Genomic DNA, 19,845 nt, shown 5'->3' with positions numbered 1-19,845 from the left:
ATTCTGTCACAGTTAATCTAGTCCCTTAGTAATGGATATTTAGAATATTCTCCCATGGTATTTCTGTGTAACTGCTCAATTCCACTTGTTCCCATCCTTTCCATGTTGTTGAGTATAAGAACTCAATAAATACAGGCTTGATTTAATTTTGATTTGGCTAAAGCTCAGTCGTAAGTTATCATTACTCGGTTTTCCCGTTCTTTCCAATAGTCGCAGTTCATTTTACTAATAATGAAAAAAATATTTTAGGTCTCCTTTAGTCATTCCTTCTCTTTACATATTTAACCTAATGAATTTGAACTGTGATACATATTATACCCCGGTACTTGTAGCCTCGCCAGGTTCTAGGATGTTTTTGATTATCTTTTCAATTTATTCACGTTTCAGACATGATTATAAGTAACAATATTGCTATTGCAAGAAACTGCTTGTAACATCTTGCTGGTTCTAGGATTTATACAGAAAGCAAAGCTATAATCTTTTAGATACTTTTTGATCAAGTTCCACTGATGAAACTTGCTTTCTTATTTTTTATTTCCTTATTACCACGATACTATTCAGCAAGTACTGCTGAGGACTCAGTGTTTGCCCAATGCAATTGTCAAAATATAGGCTGTATATAGATCAGTGCTGTCTGATAGAAATATAATGTGAACCAAATATGTAATTTTAAATTTTCTAGCAGTCACATTAAAAAATATAAATGAAACATGTGCAATAAGTTTTATTTAACCAGTAAGTATATCGCACATATTTTCATTTCAACATATGAGCTATGTAACAACCCGTTGAGATATTTTATGTTCTTTTCATACCAAGTCTTCAAACTCCAGTGTGTTTTACACTTACAGCATATCTCCACTAGGATTAGCTACATTTCAAGCATTCTCTAGCCACATGTGGTTAATGGCTACCATATTAGATAGTGCACGTATAGAAAATACAAGTTTCAGAAGTATCAGTCACCAAAGAAGATACACAGGTGGCAAATAAGCATATGAAAAGATAATAGTCCATATTAAATATTATCAAGGTCATGAAAATTAAAACAACAGTAAGATACCACCACACACTTACTGGAATGGCCAAAATCCAGAACACTGACAACACCAAATGCTGACGAGGATGTGGAACAACAGGAACTCTCATTCACTACTGGTGGGAATGAAAATGGCACAGCCACTTTGGAAGATAGTGTGATGGTTTCTTACAAAACTAAACATACTCATCATAATTACACTCCTTGATATTTACCACTCAAAGGACTTGAAAAAATGCACATGGATGTTTATAGCAGCTTCTCCAAAATCTGATAAAACGATTCCAAACTAAAGTTTTTTAAAAAACAGACTCACCATTTACAACATTCGTCTAAAAATTCTTTTTTCATTTTCTACATTACTGTGAATTAAATTTAAAAAAAGGTTAAAAATGCTTAATTTACTTTTAGGTTAAAGAGAGAAAAGGCAGAATAGATGCTAGGTGAGCTCAATATCATAAATTGTTATATTGTTTACTGAATTAGAAAGTTTAGAGAACCACTCATTTGATGTTGAAAAACAGCCTTTCAAACACATTTACATTTAATAGTATTTATAAAGATAGTGGATTGTATTGAATCTTACAGCTAATTCTTTATCTTTAATATAGGTGGTTAGGTAAAGTTCAATAAAGAAAGAATAGATGTTGAAAATTATAAGTGCCAGTTCCTTATGTTAATTTTGAGAAAAGTTTTTATTTTGAATCAGGAAGTGTTGTGTCCCCATAATAAAGAGAAAGTCAAAGTATCAGATAATTTACTAATTTGGAAGGTTGCATATAACACTGTTTCAGTTATTTTTCCTGTTTTATTTCAGTTTGCCTCTAAATACTTTGAAGCATCAATAACACATATGGTGGTCCATGTTTAATAACTACCTACTGAATGCCTACTCTTTCCATTTAAAATGGAATTTGACTGCGATTTTTCATGGTTTTCTTGTAAACCACTTTTAGATTTGATTGTACTTAGCCACTGGATACAGGAGTGAATCTGGATTTCATATTACATTTTCTCAGTAGCAGAATGTACATGTTTCTGTTTATTGGTTGCATTCTGGTCAAGAGCAGATTGAGAAGAAACAAAAGTAAACCTAATTCTTAAGAACCCATTGTTTTATTTTATGCAAGTTCTTTATAGTCTGTTTGTCAAATGTTGATATTTTACAAAATGTTTGTTACTGTATTTCTTGAAAAGAGAGTGTTGTGGTCAAATTATTTTTTGGATCCAAATTAAACTTGGATTAAACAAATTTACTTACTAGAGCATTTTTTTTTTTGGAGCTCTTGATTTTCAAATCTGCATCATGCCTGAAATATCTACCCTCTGAATAAGAAGTTGGCTATTAAACTGTCTTGTGGACACTAAAAAATAGCAAATTTTGTTAAAATTTCAGTCTTAGTTTGTCTTTTTTTCCTTCCTCCTCCTGCTCCCATCCATCCCTCCGTTTTCTTTTTCAAAAATAAGAGACTATTTTATGTAAATGATGAAAAAGAACTAGAGAATTATTCTGAGTGTTTAGTTCCTTAAATAAATAATTTATATGTGTATTGGTAATATGAGTGGTCAAAAATTAAGTATTGTGTTAGACTGTCTAGTTTTGTGTAAGCACCTCATAAAATAGAATTGTTTAGGATTAGTAGGTTTACTCTTTGTTTATGTTACAACAGTAATAATCGGAAGTTCGTAGGAGACAGATTGTTACCACAAATATGTGACTTAGAATATAATTTTAAAACTTTATCAAAATATTGTGGGTTTTGTTCTGAAAAGCAGTTGGGCACAGGTAGAGGTTGGACCTAGAAAATTACCCCTGTATCTTAGTTCTTTTTCTTAGAATATTTTGGGTGTTTTTGTTTTTTTTCTTTGGCCATGGAATTTGCAAATCCTAAGAAAAGTTTCATCAAGTAGTATTAATTGATATGGTTATTAAGTTATGTTGTTACTGTTGTGAGTAGTATTAATTTATCTCATTATTCATGATATTTATATTCTATGAAGTCGCGAGAACACTGAATTGCAAATAATGAGCCATTGCTCCTAGGGCAAGTACAAGGTTAGCTTCCTGCGAACCTGTGGTCATCACCCTTTTCTACTGATGAATATATAACCTATAACCTTGTTTTATGTTAAGGACACTTTATTTAATGTGTATCATTGCTGTATTAACATTGAACTCACGGACAGCAACACGAGAACCCATACCCGATGGGAGCTTGTCTAACACCTGTATTTTCTCCCTGAGACACACTGCAGCTTTCTTGTGCTCAGGACCACGCTTCAGCCCTGTGCTCGGGGACCACGGAAAGCATCAACAGGAGATACAAAAATGCGAAAAATGTGACACAAAATACACCTTGGAAAGCACTGTGGTTTACAGTAGGAGAGCGGAAACAGGAAGGCAGGGCATGCAGCGGACTGTGTACATAGGATAACACAGTTTTTCACCACCCTGTGCACGTTCCTGACTGACCACGAAAGTGCCTGGAGTATGGTTTACAAACAAACTTGACCCAGTAGGCAAGCGCACAGATGTGGAATCCACGGGTAATGAGGGTCAGCTGTATATGGATTGGTTTGGAATCAGGTGTTGACTCAGGAGCTCAGGTTGCAGGTAACTCAGGCTCCTCTTTAGGTGACTGACTTGCTTTTTGTCTTTTCCTTTGGTTACTGTGGTTTTCGGTCTAGTTTCAGTGTGAAGTATGTGTAGGTTGCTGCTGATCTAGATTGCGAGAAAAAGAGGATGTGACAAAGTAATGAAATCTGAGGGACGAGAACAAGGGCTGGGCCCTAGAGATTTTGCCCCAAACTGTTGGATGAACCTAGAGGTCTCTGTGGTTCTTGTGCTTTCCTACTCCCTGTACTTTGGGTGGTAGTGTTCTTTAAGATGGAGATCATAAATGTTGGCTTCAAAGGGAGACCAGAGCAGAGCCGCACAAGTCTGTAACATACAGACTGTACTTTGTAAAAGTACTTTCAGTTCTACCATCCCATTGAATTTCCCCCACCCTCCACCCCCCTGGGGTCTCACAGTGTCTCACAGCTGCAGTGGAAGAGAATGGCTTATCTAAGGAGTGTAGTTCCGTTTGGCCCTGGTCATCTGAATGGGTGTGAAATTTAAAAGATGACTTAAATGCTGTTAAATGACCGATTTTGAGCAGAGCTTGTTAACTGATTATTAAGGACGGTTTTATTGTTTTTCGATTTTTCAAATTGATTTTATGTGGAAACTTAGTTTTAAAGAAAATTCAAACACATGTATTAAACACCGGTTATGCATAAAGTCCTGTGCTGGTCTGTGGAGAATGGCTCTGAATAAATAAGATGTGCTGTTCCCTGTCTTAGGAGCTCGCAATATGATACAGGATGAAAAATACTAAGAGAAAAGAGTCTAAAAGCAGAAGTATTGTGGGCTTTTGGAAACAAATTGTTTGGTTAGAGAATAGAGAAGAGATAGGTAAAGGCCAATTATTACTTTGTGGCTTTTGTGTGTGTGTGTGTGTGTGTGTGTGTGTGTGTGTTGCCATCAAAGGTTTTTAAGTTTTGCATTTTAGAAATATAACAATTGTGTGAAATTGAGAGGGTGGGGAAAGACTGAAGGTAGGGAGACAAATTACTGCCTCTACATGGATGAAAGCCCTACAGTAGACGCTGGACAGTGGCAGTGGAAAGACAGCGTTGAGGAGAAAGAATCAGTAGGGTCTTGATCACAGGAGATGGTTAAGAAGGAGAAAGTAGGTGGTTTAAGCTTTCAGTCCTTTGAAATTATGAATGTTCCTTCTCCCCAGTCTGTAAATCATTCCCAAGCTTGAACCCCAAATCAAAGCTTCAGAGGCAGCGTTCTCATGGGCCGAACCTCTGGAGTTCTTTTGAGTTGTTACAGTTTTTAGCTGTGACACAAACTGTGTTTTTAGATTCATCTATCTGCATGCATATAGCTTTTTCGAAAATAAAATTTTTATTCTGGAATAATTTTAGATTCCTTAAGAGCTGCACAGGTAGTATACAGATGCCAGGAACACCAGATAGCACTTGGATGTCCTTCCCTGAGTTTCTCCTGTTGTTAGCGTCTTGCGGTCCCATGATACACTTGTAAAAACTAGGAAACCAACATCAGTACATTACTGTTAACTGAACTCTGGATTTTATTCATATTTTACTAGTTTTTCCACGAATACATTGTTCTGTTCCAGAATCCCATCCAGGATATCAAATTGCATTCAATCATTGGGTCTCCTCAGTCTCTTCTGACCTGTTTCCCAATCTTTCCTTGTTTTTTTTTTTTTACTTTGATAGTTTTGAGGACTAATGGTCAGTTATTTTGTAGACTGTCCCCCAGTTGGGGTTTGTCTGATGTTTTTCTTATGATTAGACGGTGGATATAAGGTCTGGGAGGAAGACCACAAAGTGCTATTTTCATCACATAATATCAAGGGTACATAGGTAGTATCAACATGATGATGTTGACCTTGAACACATGACTGAGGCAGTGTTTGTTAGGTTTTCCTACATCACCCCCATGGTCTCCTTCCATACTCTATCTAGTCTTTGAAAGCATGTCTTTGAATCCAGTCCACACACAAGGGATGGGATGGGGGTATTTAAGCCACACCTCCTATATAAATTATTTGGAATTCTTCTCTAAGGAACGTTACCTATTCTCCCTCATTTATTTATTTAATCAATTATTTCCATCAATATGGATTCAGTTGTATTTATTATTATTTTTTTAAACTTAAAAAAAATTTAAGTGTATTTTTCCAGGACCCATCAGCTCCAAGTCAAGTAGTTGTTTCAATCTAGTTGTGGAGTGTGCAGCTCACAGTGGCCTATGTGGGGATCGAACCAGCAACCTTGTCATTAAGAGCATCGAGCTCTAACCCACTGAGCTAACTGGTCGCCCCAGTTATATTTATTTTATACTTTGGGTTATGATGCATTATTTTATTGCTCATATTTTTCCATCTTTGGGCATTGGTGCTCTTTCAGCTTTGCTCCTGTATCCATTTGATATGCCCCATCTTTTTTGAGCACTTTCTTACTTTCTGGTACTATTAAATGCTACAGGGTCATCTTGTGTTTTCCCCACCCCAGTCCTAGAATTAGCCATTTCTCTAAGGATCCCTTTTATTGGAGAATGATATTAGAAACCAAGATCTTGGTGTGGATGTGCTTATTATTACTGGAGTATTATGTCTTCTAGGCCCTCTCACTGGACAGAGCTAGGATATAAGTGTGTATATACACATATACATATATGTTATATACAATATATATAGTGTTACACACACACACACACACACACACTGATATACACATACATTACCAACACACATAGGTATAGTGTTGTGTTATAGCAAGGGATTTATCAATAAGAAAAAGTTAGGGAAACTGAGAAATTACAATGTGGACTCATGTATTTATAATTAATTTTGTAAGTGTTACATAGCTTTACGTAGCTTTAATGTGTCCTTGGCGCAAATTGTCTTTTAGCCTTCTATTGTTAGGTTTTTCTGTGTTACATCTAGTTGGTCAGTGAATATTTGAATGCTTGCTATGTGCCACTCTGATTATTCACACTTTTATATTTGTGAATTACTATATCCTTTCAATAATCTGTCTTTAACAATTACATTGCTAGCCTTTATTAGCATTAAAATTACCTGGTTTGGTGGACAAGACTTAACTTAGATGAGAATTTTGGAAATAGATTGGCCCTAGAGATCGTCTGGTTTAATGGAATTTTTTGACTGTACATTGGAAACATCTGGGCAGATTTAAAAAATACTCATGCTGAGTCCCACCCCCAGAGATTCTGATTTAATTGATTTGGAGTGTGGCCTGGGCACCAGACTTTTAAAATTTCCCCAGCTTATTCTATAGGGCAGTCAAATTTGAAAACCCCTGTTACAGTTTCGTATGCTGTGGATAAGATAAAATAAGACCCAACTAACCAAGTAATTTTTGTTTTGAGGATCCAAAATCATTAGTAAAATTCGTAAAATCAGCATGACTGTTAAAGTAGTAGATAGATTCTTAAAGGCACACTGCTGGTTTTAATCATTCAGAAGCGTAACTAAAGATGGAAGTCTTTTTTTCTTCTTTCATCTCAACACTCAATAGTTTTCTCAGGTGAGAACATTGAATGTCAGCACAGCAGTGGCCAGTTTTTCCCTGGCATGTGTAGCATTTCCTTCTCTGCCTCTCTTGCCCCCTTCCCCACCTTTTAAAACAACTTCCTGTAATTGGATCTTTGCTGTTTCTTTGAGAGAATGTTTACTCCTTGGAAGGTGTTCATATGATTCTTGTGGGCCATTGAAGGAAAGCAAATTTGTGAGTAATGGATCTGTGAGTTAAAATTATGAATCAGCTACCCATACGTTAGAAGGAAGGACACCAATCTCAGTGCTTGGCATGGCGTACGGTAGATGCTCAACTCATATTGGAGTGGGTAAATTAAAGGAGTATGTTTTAATTTTTAAACATGTTTCCACCTCTCAGTCCATGAACACTGTAGCAAGCAAGGATCTTTGTGTCAATTAACTGACTGGTTAGATAAGGAATCTGACCTTGTTTAAATCGATTCATTTCTTTAGGCTCTAGTTTGCTTATCAAGTGAAGATTTAGATAGATGGTTTCTAAGGACTTTTCTAGTCTAGCATTTTATGATTGTATAACCGTAAATAGGGCAGTATAATTTTAAGTAAATGATACTTTATCTCCTAGAAGTCCAGAAGAGAGGATGTTCTTAGCGGGCGAATTAGGAGGTTATTGATCCAGAGTTAGAACTAGACAAGCAGGTGAGACTCAGTATGTTGGTGAGATGGCAAGAAAATTTACTAGGTAGACAGGATTTGGAAAGGACAGTAACAGAGGTGCCTTCTCTCCCAACACAATTCTTGAGTACTTCTAAGAAGTAAAGGAGGCACATTATGTTATTGTCCAACTATTACTTTCTTATGTGTGTTTTTATCTTTTGAACTCCTTTCACTCATCAAGTTGTCTTTGTACATTGAAGAATGCATACTTGTAGTATCGCTGAACTCAGATTACAATCACGTTCTTATGTAATCTCTCATTCCACTCATGTTACCTTTGTTTCTTGTTTTGTTTTTAAATTCAGATTGCCCTAGAGATCTGTCACTGCATTTAGTATTTAAGAAAGATCAAGTAATTAGTGATTCATGTTTGGCTATGCTAATGTACTTGAAGATTTGTATAATACACTGTTTCTGGAGATAGGAGGCCGCGTTAGTGATTGACTAAGGGGATTTTAGAATTTAGAGACCCTTGATTTAACAATTTTTAGAATATTTGGAATCGAAGGCCCAGAAGCAATCAAGAGATTTGCCTAGAATCTTAGGATTTGATTCCAGATCTTAGATTCCTTTCCATGTCCCTACACTCCTTTGTAAGAATTCTACACTAGACGGAGTGGGTGAAGAAAGATGTTCTGTTTTTGATATTGGTATGAGGATAATCCATGTGTCATAGGTACAATTCTATTTGCCCAGGAAGCCAATCATTTTTGTAACCGATTATAAGTGTATAGTACTCATTGCTTTTTAATAGCTTACGTATTTATTTGAAGCAGCAATTTTCAGGGGTGAAACATTGGGTATCATAAAAAAAATTGTATTTGTAATTCAGAAAGTCCTATAACTTACATAACATAAACCACAGAAGTTAACAAGGGGAAATAGTTGGTGTGGCTACAGTGATTCTCAAATTGGACATAGGGGACAACCTCAAACTATAGTTGGAAGCATGAGATTTTGAAGTTTCCCCAAAGTGTAGATGGGTGGGAAGATGTTGAAAAACCTAGCACTTAAAGCCAATGTATGGAATGCCAGTTGAGCAGTTTTAATTTTCCATTTTGATAGTTTCTTGCACATTTTTTTTTTATTTCCGCTTCCTTGTTTTGACAAGATCTAAGAGGTTTAGAAAATGGAACAGTTAGACATTTCTTCTTCCCTTTGGCCTTGAACAAAGGTGGGAGTGTTCAATAATATAATTCTATCTTGAGGAGAAACATATTTAATGGAAAGGAGATAATGGGCTTCTTTGTGAGAAAAGTTTCCATGTAGTAGAACTTACGTGATGTTATGTTTTCTCTAGTAGGGCCATTACTAGACATTATTTTATTGTTCTCCACCTGCATTGACTCTATTTAGAACAGGAGAAACTCCTAGAATTAGTCTGAGTAATCTTGTGGAAAATGTTAACAATTCTCAAGTGTGTCTTTTGATTCCTTATCAAGGAATAACACAGCATTCTTTTGTCTCTCGGTGAACTGATGCCATTTAATTAGTGAATCCATACTTATGCTTCAAGGTGGACTCATTTTTAAAAGTAAGAGCAATATGATTGATTTGAAAAACAATGTATTTCACTTGTCATGCATATTGTTGCAAAGTGTAGACAAGCTAAGTAATTACTTTGAAAATGGTCACTTTTTATATCCTTGCTTTGAAATTTTTGAGAGAAGTATACTTAATTAAAATATAAAGGTTCATTGCCATTATGCGGCAACGTGGATGGATCTTGAGAGTATTATGCTAAGTGAAATAAGTCAGAGAGAAAAGGACAAGAACCATGTGATTTCACTCATGTGAGGACTATAAAATAAAAATAACAAACTAACAAAACAAGCAAAAACAAACTCAGATACAGACAACAGAATGGTGGTTATCAGAGGGGAAGTGGGTTGGAAAAGGGTGAATTGGGTAAAGGAGGTCAAATACATGGTAACGGAAAGAAACTAATCTGTGGATAGAGAGCACAAACTTTGGATGGAGAGTACACAGATGTCATATTATAATGTTGTATATCAGAAATTTATGTAATGTTATTAACCAGTGTTATTGCAATAAATATAATTTAAAAATTCAGATTTTTTTAGGCAATCAAAAATTTATCTCACCAAGTTGACTTATTATTTATAATTTCTCCTTTTCAGCTCTACTCAACTTTTCTCAAGATTCTAGCCTAAAATGAAGCCATCATTCAAATTCAATGATTGGATTCTGTGTCAAACTCATAAAAGCACCTGCTTGAAATTGTTGTCTTCTAAAGCACTATAAAAATGCAAAAGTTGACAGAACAATTATACTTACCCTCTTTGTATAATGCTAGTGGAGTAGGAAGTCCACCTGAAGTGGTGATTGTATTTACTGTAAATATAAGTTGTAATTATTAATAGTAAAATGTAGGTAACAGAAAGCATTCTAAACTTGAAATTCGGGCTTACATAGAATTTAAAAAAAAATGTACATTGGCAAGAAGCACCAGGATATCCTTGACCGACCAGATGGGGTGGATAAACTATTTAAAGAGACAATTCCATTTAATGTGCTGGGGGCAGGAGTATGTGCACACATAACTGGAAGCATGAGATCTGTTTTTATCACACAGGATCCTGAATTACTAGAGATCGGGGGTGAAGGACTAAAATTTATTCTGGGTGTTGTGTTCTGGAGAGATTTAGTTTATCATAGTAGGTTAAGAATCCTGGATTATTGCTTTCATTTACAAGCTGTGTGAACTTGGTCGAGTTATTTAACCTGTCTGAACTTCCTCATCTGTAAAATAGGGGATAATCAAGAACCTAAATCAAGACTTCTAAGGACTGAAAATGATCCTTTTCAAACCGGTGGCTTTTATGAGTTCGACACTGACTCCAATAATTGAATTTAGACAATGGCTGCGTTTTAGGTTAGAATCTTGGGAAGAGTTGGGTAGAGCTGGGAAGGAGAAATTATAAACAAAAAATAATTCAACTTAATATAAATTTTTGATATAAAAGAATAGTTAGAATAGCTTAGAATATTGTCTAGTATAAGGTAAGTGGTCAATTTTGTTAGTCTTTTTAAATTTTTATTAACAGTATACCTACTCCTTATTTAATTGTAATGGTAAAACTATAAAAGCATTTTTGCCCCTTTTTCTAAATGACACTCAGAAGTTTGGTAATTTGCTTCTTTGAAGGAAAACTGAAATTGAAATCCAGGCTTTCCAATTCCCAAGTCAGGCTACTGCTACCATGCCCCAATATGCCATGTGTCTGTTTTCCTAAACAGACTAACAAACACTTATGTACATTTATTACAAAAGTTTTAGCAGGAGCTTGTTGTAATCATGAAGATGTCTTCTGTTAACATTTTCAGTTTAACTGGTTTATGGCCCCCTTGGTTAGTTATGTTGCTGTATGATAGCTATAAAGCTAACTTACCTGTAAACCGTGATTTTTATACCCTACCTGTAAAATCAAAATTCTGGTATCACACTGTCATTTAACACCATAAGTGCACTCGGTGTCTGTAATCTATCTGTTAAAAGGAATTCTTCACCAAGTTAGTGCTTTATGATGAAGGGAAATTTTAAGAGGTAACAACTTTAATTTTTGTATCGCAGTGGGTTTCCTTGTGCATTAAAATGTCAATTTTCCCATTAGGAACTTTAAAAAGACTCCTTACATATAGATATTTATGGCTAGAGTTTCATTCTGTAAGAAAGGAATCTCCTTTCTCCTTTGACAATCGCTGAAGTTATTGAAGCCGTTCCCCTCCTTTCTCCTTTCCTCTGTGTCGATGGCAGTGGCGAGAAAGTTGGCGTAGAGACCCAGGGTTTGGAGAAGCTGGGGTATGAAATGACGTAGGTGGCAGTGACCACAAGGCACGATAAAGTGTCTGTCGTACTACCAGCAAATAGTAACTGTGGCCGTACCATTAAAAAGGTTGATTTTCCCAATTGTTTGTTCCCCCAATTTGTTTATCCAGCATTTCAGAGTTATACTGAAAGTTGATAATATTTTCTTTTTAGAGGAGCTAAATATGAACTGGAGTGTTTCAATAATTTTTATGTGTAAACGTGTGCATCGCATTTATGCCAAAAGTGAGAAAAGGGGCAAGTTCCTGCAAATTTATCTCCCCTCCCCCCCCAAATCAATTCTAGGAATTACAGTTCAGTGGTCTTTTATCTTTCATTTTTCTTCTTCTCTGGGAAAACATTATTACTTGGGTGTAAATATAGATGCAAAGGTAGACTATATTTGACCAAAAAGCAAAGGAAGGCATGTAACTGTCCTTTGGTTCTCTTTCTCGCGTCCTGGGTCTGGAAGGACTTTAATCACATTCATCTCCAGTCTTTCACGGGGGAAAGTATCTAAACCATCTTTATTGAAATCACTTAAAAGATTATCAGAGGTCATTCAACAATTTCTTACGTAAATCTCTCTGCTTTTAATTGCAGACACTTGTCATTTACAGAGTGCTTTGTTGAACATTTTGTGCAAATGTTGTCTTCTTTGTGGGGAGAGGAAAGTAAGTAATTACCAGTGGCAACCCTTGGTGGTTGGCAAGAAAAAAAAATAGTAGAGCTTACTAGTCTTTCAGCAGAGCATCCGAAGTATCTTCAAAAACACACAAACTCTTTTCAATTTGCTCATTTTGTACAGTTTAATTCAATCTTATCAAGAAGGATGAAATTTTACTAGCAGTATTTGCTAAATTAGACCTGGGAACTTAAAGGAACCAGGAATTGCCACTGACCTCCTTGCTGGAACCCCTTCCTCAGGTCTCAGTCTTACCTGGCGTTGTGGACTCTGGCTAATTCTCTTTTCCCTTCATTTGAAACCATAGCAATGATTATACAATAGCCAGTGTGTAAGTGTTGTATACACCTTACCTTACTTGGTCTTCACATTAGCATTGTCAAGGATAGTAGGTATTATCCTCAGTTTATATGGTGAAATTTAAGCTTCGAGGTGTTAAATGAGTCTCCCAGTGTTTCCCAGCAATAAATAGCAAAATCAGGGTTACAGCTAGGTTCTGAGGCCAAAATACTTCCTCTTAATTGTTATTTTCTGCCATCTCTGCCATTTGCAGCCTCTCTTTGCAGTATTTCCTGCAACCTTTGTCATTCGGGATCATGCCCCTGTTTATATTTTGCACCATCCTCCTTCCATTTTACAAACAAGAATATATAAATTCTAATTCTACTGTCAAAAATGGCAGGACATCATTATTATTCTCAGGAAAGATGCGTTGCCCGATCTGTGTGGTCAAAATTACTTATTTGATTCTAGGACTCGTGATGGGGTCAAACTATGGATATTTCCAAGAAAACCGAACATACTGCACTTGTTGTCCAGGATGTCAATTAAAAAAAATAATTCGGAGTCAAGTCTTGACCACTTCAAAATTATGTATGAGTATATTATGGCAAATTAAATTTGAGGCATTCGTTATATTTTCTAGCTTTCAAAATTTCAATATCTGTTATTTGAAAAGGTTATGCACGTTGGCTAAGGCCGTGGTGGAGCCACCTATTTATTTAGCAACCCATTTATCACTTTCTGTGGTTTCTTTTGCTTTTTTTTTTTTTTTTTTTAGGTACTTTCTCATGACTTAAGCAAGTTTGTTCCTTTAAAAAAAGAATAGCAGATTAGAAGGGTGGAAGTAATTTTAATTGAGGGTGTGAACAATAACCTTCTCAGCTTGTGTAGCAAGCAGCACACTTTTTCTTAACGTAGGAGGAACGGACACTGTTCTCCGATCCTCAGGGGAATGTTCCTGAGGGAAAATGCTTATAACACAGGTATTACTGACCTTCCTCTAACCAAGCTTTTATTAATCCGAAGGGAAGGAGAAGCCATTTTAGTTAACTCTAGTACCTAAGTACGAAATGTGGCATTGGATTCATATTGATTGAACACTTACATTATTTTTTAGTTTAACTGGATTTTTTTCATCAACAGACTATCTTTGTTTAGCATTGTATTAGTATTCTAGTTGTGCAAAGGCGTTTAACGTATCTTTTGTTAATGTCAAGTATGCCATAGATGGACACATGTCTATCCTTATTTTAAAATGTTACTTATTTTATGAAAAGTATCCTTCACCCATGGATACATCTGTAATTACCTGATAGTGGTCCTTCTGTACGGAATGTTAACAATAGCTAATATCTAGGCAACTTTAATCCTCTCTCAAACCCAGTGAAGGACATACTTTTATCCTCATTTTCCCGAGGAGGAAAGTTGGAGTTTGCCTAACGTTGCATAGCTAGCAAAAGGTAAAACTAAGCCTCAAACCCATCGCTTTCTGATTTTAAATCCCCACTCATAACACAAGAGTATCCTTGGTAGTGCTGGGACTATAGCTAGTAGGTATTTTTTCATTTATTTCAATAACACACATGGAAGGAAGGTCTACTTCAAAGCGGACTGCATTGCGGCCCACACAGCTTAGACTAGAGTCAGATGTATAAACTTCATATGCTATGTAATTTATCTTTTTCTATATGTAAAAAGCTATATGGACGAACATCTGGTACTTTGTGCTTTAAAGTAATGACTCCAAAAAAAGTGGACTTGATTTAAATGAATTTGTAATGCGTTCTCTGTCTGTGTAACCCTGTAAATCATCATCCTTTTCTCTTTTGCAATGAAATTTTTTGAACACAAGGCACGAATTCGTATTTAAGTGGAGTTTACTTATCCATGTTGAGTTTTAAAAGGCAAAAATCCTGCAACAGTTTATTCTATCATTTGCTCTATTGCTACATTTGTAGTCCTCTGCTAATTCCTTGGGTTCACATATTTGGAACCAATTAGAAAGTAAAGTTCTTTAAAGTTTTAGGTTTTGAATACATAATTGCTTTTGATCAAAAGATAAGTAATCACATTGGGGAAAAAACATGAGGGGAAAAAAGAATAGCAACTTGAAAGAGCATTCTTTCATGTGTGTAGTTGAAACCTTGGGTATAATCATAAAAAAGTGGATTGCTGGGGTGGCTGGTTAGCTCAGTTGGTTAGAGCGTGGTGCTGATAACACCAAGGTTGCCGGTTCGATCCCCACATGGGCCACTGTGAGCTGCGCCCTCCTTATATAAAAAAAAAAAAAAAGTGGATTGCTGCGTAGTATTCTACATATTTTGAGATAGATGTGTTCATCTGTTTTCATGAATTGATTATTCAATATGAATTAAAAATTCTGTTAATAAAACTGAGTTTTGTAATGAATTTCTTCTATGATAGTGTATTCAGAAAGCAGGTGGTTAGAAGGAATCTGAACTGTTTGGAGGTAGTTTTCTTTTAAAATACTTAAATTATATTTTCAGGAGTTTACATCATATGTAATTTGTAGTTCACCCATAGTTTTTCTTTCTGTGAAAATATTCTTTGAGTTAAATAAATAATTTAGATTGTGATGGCAGTTGTGATTGTTAATCATAGCCATACATAATTGCTTATCTTCATACATATTAAATTTGATCCCTGGTGTGTGGTCAGGTTTGATGAATAAATCAAGAATGGTGATACCTTTCAGGAATCTAATGATTGCTTAATCGGGGCAGTTAAGATTTGTTTTCTGAAAGCTATAGTAATTTAGATTATCTCCCAGATATGTTCTAAACTTTATAATCTTTTAAAGCATGCATAATAAAATTCTGGAGAGAAAAATCCTCAGACCACAGCCAGCAAACAACTGTAAACCTTCCATACTGCTCATTTATATGCTATGTTTAACAAATTTTCAAGTGTTTATTAAAAATCGGAGAGGGGCGGCTGGATGTCTTAGTTGGTTAGAGCGCGAGCTCGCAACAGCAGGGTTGCTGGTTCAATTCCCACATGGGATGGTGGGCTGGGCCTCCTGCAACTAAGATTGAAAACGGCGACGGAACTTGGAGCTGAGCTGTGCCCTCCACAACTAGATTGAAGGACAAAGACTTGGAGCTGATGGGCCTGGAGAAACACACTGTTCTCCAATATTCCCCAGTAAAACTAAAAAAACAATTAAAAAAAAAATCAGGGACTCTTTATGTACATTGAAAAAAATTCATCTATAATTGTCATTAGAAAATAACTTTCAACCTGCAGGGAAGCATACTCTTAAATCTTTGCACTAAATATTCAGGTTTACTGTATACATTTATGACCTGTATTAGAGAATTTACCTATCCCACGCACATCTGTACATTATTTACGTATCTGTACAGAATTTACCTATCCCGCCCACACTATCAAAACTAGCACCTAAGGGTTTTGCTGACATTACATCATTTGATTCTCACAACAACCTTATGGGTTGAGCATTAGTTTTCTCACCTTTTGCCAAATGGAACTGATTCTCAGGTGAAGTAACTTTGTCCACAGTTAGAAATACGCATGTGGCAGAGCTGTGGATTTTAACTCAGCTTGGCAGCAGAGCTCAGTCTCTTACCCGCTGTGCTACCTGCAGGGTATGTTAGAATACACATTTCAGTAGTCTCTTCTGTTTTTCCTTGAAATATTATTTTCCCTTAAGATTACTCAAGGAGGGAAGAAATCGGTGAAATGTCAGAGTGTAGGCAGTGGACTATTACTATAATCTCTTTTTACCTGCTACCTTCTGACACCAAAACACCCAAATACCTCTTCAAATTACTAGATATTTGTCCCTACTGGAAGATGGGAGTGCTTGAAGTACAGTAAGTCCTCACTTAATGTCGTTGATAGGTTCTTGGAACTGTGGCGAGATGACGTATACTGAAACCAGTTTTACCATAGGCTAAGTGACGTAAATAAGAGTTAAGCTCCTGTGGCATCCTGTCAATGTTATAACGAAACCACATTGAACAAAGCATTATTCAAGGACCTGCTGTAAATGGTTCAGTTGTTTATTTATAGTGAAAATGTGTTTTTCCTACTCAGATAATTTTGTGTATTATCACTGTACGTATTTTACAGATTTATAAAATTGTGGTGGGAATTTTTTCCCCAAAAGGCCCCAATAACATTCTGTTAATCCTTCATATAATGAGAATTAATCATGGAGACATTATCTTTTTGTGAGGTATAAACATTTGTGTGTTGAATAAGCACTCTCTCTCGATGGTGAATTAGCTGTGGTTACTTGGGATGCTTACTTTATTTTGGGAGAGTAAAAGTTGTTGTTTATATTGATAGAATGAAGCAAAGAAGAACGATTGAGGAAGTTCAGTGAGAATGCTGTTGAGTGTTCAAAATATAAGTCCATATGTTTTGTTCGTTTGTTTCCAGATTTTTTTAAATTAAAAAAATTGTTTTCCAGCTTTATGGAGGTACAAAGGATATATACAATTGTCAGATTTAAAATGTACAGGGTGGTGATTTGATATACATGTATATTGTGGAAGGATCCCCCTTTGAGTTAATTAACACATCCATCCCTCACTTATCTCTTTTTGTTGTTGTTTAAAACATTTAAGTTCTTTCTTAACACATTTCAAGTATGCAATAAAGTGGTATCAAGTATAGTCACCTTGTTAACTCTCGTACATTAGATGCTCAGACCTTATGTGTCTTGCACGGTCTTACATGGTAACTGAAAGTAACTGAAAGTTCTCCGTATCCCACCCCCACAGCCCCCAGCCCCTGGCAATCACTTTTCTACTCTCTGTTTCTATGTTTGAGTTTTTTTTGTGTGTTTTTTTAAATAAGATTCCACATAGAAGTGATATCACACCATGCAGTATTTATCTTTCTCTTCTGGCTCATTTCGCTTAGCATAATGCCTTCCAGGTTTATCATGTTATTACAAGTGACAAGATTTCCTTCATTTTAGAGGCTGAATATTCCATCATATAAATATACCACATTTTCTTGATCCATTCAGCCATCCATGGACACTTAGGTTGTTTCCATACCTTAGTTATTTATTGCAAATAATGTTGCCTATGTCCATATTTCTTTACATTATATATTGCAGAAAATCATTTGGTCTCACATGCAAAAATAAAGGATTGATTAAAAAATGATGTTCACGTTTTTTGGAAGTCATAAGTTAACTCAATCCAGTGGCACTGTCTAAGGCAACCCAAGAAAATCTGGTGTTAAAAGTAATCTACTTAAATAGTTTGGTGGGCATAAAAATGGGAAGTACCTTTTTCAGTGCGTTGGAAAAATATTCTATTTATTGACTCAACACATTTTAATTGAGGGTATACTATAGGCTAGATGCTGTATAGTTTTAAAAGCTGCCAAGGATGAGTATACTGAAAAGTCAAAGAGGATCAGAAAAATAAGTAGACGTATCATAATGGTGGACATCACGTCACGTGTCCAGATGATTGTGAAGAAATAGTAGTGCACAGATCAGATGACCCAAGGTAGAGTCTTAGGCTCTGAACGTTGCCAGCTGCTTTTAGTATAATTTATATCACGTTGGTTTGTATCAAGAACTATAGTAATTTATAAATCACTTTTTAAGTGCTATGTTCTGATTGGACTTATTTTGCGCTTCTAAGTTGCTGCTAATGAGCATGCACTTAATTTTAGCTTTCGGGAATATAATAGGTAGTTGTTACTTTTTATAAATAAGTTACCCTTCATATAACATAGGTAGTGCCATATAGTAAAATGGTTTAGAAGTCTTAAAACGAGGTTTGAAACCAGTATTTTTGTTTGATAATTTGTATTACTAAGCTGTTGAGACATGACATCTTTACAAAAACAATAACAAGAGCCCAATATCAAAACAGTAAACTGAGTGCCAGATCCTAAAAGCACAGGTGTCCATTGTATTTTGTGACTTAGTTTAATCCAGTTTGCTATTTTTGTGTTAGTCTTAAGGAAACAAAGCTCCAAGGCTCTGAAATATTGCAAGCACACAAAATGGTCCAAAAAAACAAACAACAACAGAAAACCTAAATATACTCTGATGAAAACCTTTAATATTATGTACTCCTGCTGAAAATCTTTTATATTGAAATATATAGTCTGCCAACTTAAAAAAGCATCTAACACAAAGAGCCTTTTATGTTTCTTGAAGGAATTTTTTTTTCCCGGGGAGGGAAGAGGGGAAAAGGTCTATGGAATGAGTTTATTTAATATGACATCAGTTGAATGAAGCCAGCTGCGAGTAATTATATCGGATATTTGATTTCCAGCTGTTTTGTTGAACTGTTATTGGCTTTCAAGGTATTTGGATATTAATTAAATGATGACTTATTATAAAGGAGTCTTGTTTAAAGTAATGTTGCCTCAAATAGGACATTTAAAATGGGCCACTTGGTACAAAATTTTAATTCTTTCTAGTGCAATTGTTATTTTAAAATCAGTACATTTTTAACTAGAGGAAAACATACAGTTCAGATATGTTTCGGCAATGTTTTCTCTATGTTATATATGAACACATGAATAAATTAAATATACCCTCTCTTTGACTAAAGGTTTTCGAAGTCAAGTTATTATTAGTGAAGAATTCATAACAGATTGAGTACAGAAGCAGGTATTTTTATTTTAGCACTTTGGACATTGAACAGATTGTGTACACAATGGATATTGTGGAAGATTTGAAAAAAAAAATCACAGGGGATAAAAGAAATTTTAAAAAAAAGAGGATTGAAGGAAGAGAAATAAGAAATTAGAAAGGAGGAACTAGCCAAATGTAGATTAGGGCTCTAAGGATGTAAGGAAAAGAGCAGAGGCATAGATGAAAACCAAACAAGCTGTTTGGAGCTCCGGCAAGGAGGCTGGGTGTAGGTGGAGGAGGAGGGCTGCTGGGTGAGAGGGGCAAGTGCTTCTAGAGGAAAGATGTGCTTATTTTGCAGATACTAAATACTGACGGGACACGCAGTTTCACTTACCTTCGGCACTGGGATCTTAGGACCATCCCTCGCTTAACCTCTCTTGGCCTCAGAACCAGTCAGACGACATAGAGCTACTTGCTGTAGAGCCCTCTGCCACTCAAATCCCCAAGTTCAGCAATTCTAGACATTTCCTATGATCACGGGGGATAAAACGAAGTACAAAATATGGTCCCTCTCACGGAGCACATGGTCTG

General features: G+C 35.7%; 1 protein-coding gene and 1 pseudogene across 8 annotated transcripts in view; one reads left to right on the top strand and one right to left on the bottom strand.

Moving 5' to 3' along the window:
• RAPGEF2 (Rap guanine nucleotide exchange factor 2) overlaps nucleotides 1-19,845 on the top strand; it is a 214,642-nt gene that overhangs the window by 31,937 nt on the left and 162,860 nt on the right. The gene's annotated exons all lie outside the window — the stretch shown is intronic.
• Nucleotides 1-19,845, bottom strand: part of LOC109448102 (histone H3.3C) — a 36,589-nt pseudogene that overhangs the window by 15,803 nt on the left and 941 nt on the right.

Source organism: Rhinolophus sinicus, linkage group LG07 (assembly GCF_036562045.2).
Source record: "Rhinolophus sinicus isolate RSC01 linkage group LG07, ASM3656204v1, whole genome shotgun sequence".
In the NCBI taxonomy this organism is placed as follows: Eukaryota; Metazoa; Chordata; class Mammalia; order Chiroptera; family Rhinolophidae; genus Rhinolophus; species Rhinolophus sinicus.
The sequence above is the reverse complement of the archived record's forward strand: the minus strand, read 5'-3'. Positions and strand labels throughout refer to the sequence as shown.